This window comes from Salvelinus sp. IW2-2015, unplaced genomic scaffold (assembly GCF_002910315.2).
Source record: "Salvelinus sp. IW2-2015 unplaced genomic scaffold, ASM291031v2 Un_scaffold1660, whole genome shotgun sequence".
In the NCBI taxonomy this organism is placed as follows: Eukaryota; Metazoa; Chordata; class Actinopteri; order Salmoniformes; family Salmonidae; genus Salvelinus; species Salvelinus sp. IW2-2015.
In genome coordinates, this window is record NW_019943068.1 from 90,357 (window position 1) to 92,534 (window position 2,178).

The following is a 2,178-nucleotide window of genomic DNA, read 5'->3' on the forward strand; positions in this document are numbered from 1 at the left end:
AAATGGGGGCCCTCCTTCTTCGTTTGTGCCTCTGAGTGATGTAGGACGAGGACTGCCATCAACATTGGTAGTGGCTCTGCTAAGGCGCTTGGTTTGTTTGGATTAGGGGCGATGTGGGGAAGGTTGTTTTAGAATTGAATGAACGTGTTGTTAAGGCTCAGAGATGTTCTATGTTATGGGGAGAGAGGGGGCTGTGCTTTACAGATATGTGAACAGTAGAGAGGGGGCTGTGCTTTACAGATATGTGAACAGTAGAGGCGGGGTGGCTGTGCTTTACAGATATGTGAACAGTAGAGGGGGGGCTGTGCTTTAACAGATATGTGAACAGTAGAGAGGGGGCTGTGCTTTACAGATATGTGAACAGTAAGGAGGGGGCTGTGCTTACAGATATGTGAACAGTAGAGGGGGGGCCGCTTAGTTGGCTGTGTGCTACAGATATGTGAACAGTAGAAGGGGGGGCTGTGCTTTACAGATATGTGACAGTAGGAGGGGGGCTGTGCTTTAACAGATATGTGAAAGCTAGAAGGGGCTGTGTTAAGATATCGTGAACAGTAAGGGGGGGGGCTTGCCTTTACAATATTGAACAGTAAGAGGGGGGGCGGCTGTGCTTTACAGATATGTTGAACAGTAGAGGGGGGGGCTGTGCTTTATACAGAATAGGTGAACAGAGAGAGGGGGGGCTTTGCTTTACAGATATGTGAACAGTCAGAGAGAGGGGGGTGCTTTACAATATGTGTGGAACAGAGAGAGAGGGGTGTGCTTTTACAGACTATGGTGAAAACAGTCAGAGGAGGGGGGGTGTGCTACAGTTGTGACAAGAGGGGGGGGCTTTGCTTTAACAGCTAGGTGAACAGCAGAGAGAGGGGGGGCTTTGCTACAGCTAGGTGAACACAGAGAGCGAGGGGGGCTTTGCTTTACAGCTAGGTGAACCAGCAGAGAGAGGTGGGGCTTTGCTTTACAGCTAGGTGAACAGCAGAGAGAGGTGGGGCTTTGCTTTACAGCTAGGTGAACAGCAGAGAGAGGGGGGCCTTTTTACAGCTAGGTGAACACAGAGAGAGGGGGGGGTTGGGGCTTTGCTTTAACAGCTAGGTGACACAGAGAGAGGGGGGGGCTTTGGCTTTACAAGCTAGGTGAACAGCAAGAGAGAGGTGGGGCTTTGCTTTACAGCTAGGTGAACAGCAGAGAGAGGGGGGGCTTTTGCTTTACAGATATGTGAACAGCAGAGAGAGGTGGGGCTTTGCTTTACAGCTAGGTGAACAGCAAGAGAGAGGTGGGGTTTGCTTTACAGCTAGGTGAACAGCAGAGAGAGGGGGGCCTTTTTACAGCTAGGTGAACAGCAGAAAGCGAGGGGGGGCTTTGCTTTACAGCTAGGTGAACAGCAGAGAGAGGTGGGGCTTTTGCTTTTAACAGCTATGGTGAACAGCAGAGAGAGGTGGGGCTTTGCTTTACAAGCTAAGGTGAACAGCAGAGAGAGGTGGGCTTTGCTTTACAGCTAGGTGAACAGCAGAGAGAGGGGGGCTTTGCTTTCAGTCTGGTGAACAAGCAGAGAGAGGTGGGCATTTGTTTACAGCTAGGTGAACAGCAGAGAGAGGTGGGGCTTTGCTTTTACAGCTAGGTGAAACAGCAGAGAGAGGGGGGGCTTTTTACAGCTAGGTGAACAGCAGAGCAGGGGGGGCTTTGCTTAACACATAGGTGAACAGCAGAGAGAGGTGGGGCTTTGCTTTACGCTAGGTGAACAGCAGAGAGAGGTGGGGCTTTGCTTTAACAGCTAGGTGAACAAGCAGAGAAGTGTGTCAGAGGGAGGGGGGGGGCTTTGCTTTACAGCTAGGTGAACAGCAGAGAGAGGTGGGCTTTGCTTTAACAGCTAAGTGAACAGCAGAGAGAGGTGGGGCTTTGCTTTACAGCTAGGTGAACAGCAGAGAGAGGAGGGGCTTTGGCTTTAACAGCTACTTGAAACAGCAGAGAAGAGGTGGGCCTTTGCTTTACAGCTAGGTGAAACAGCAGAGAGAGGTGGGCTTTGGCTTTACCAGCTAGGTGAACAAGCAGAGAGAGGTGGGGCTTTGCTTTACAGCTAGGTGAACAGCAGAGAGGGGGGCTTTGCTTTACAGCTAGTTGAACAGCAGAGAGAGGTGGGGCTTTGCTTTTACAGCTAGGTGAACAGCAGAGAAGGTGGGGGCT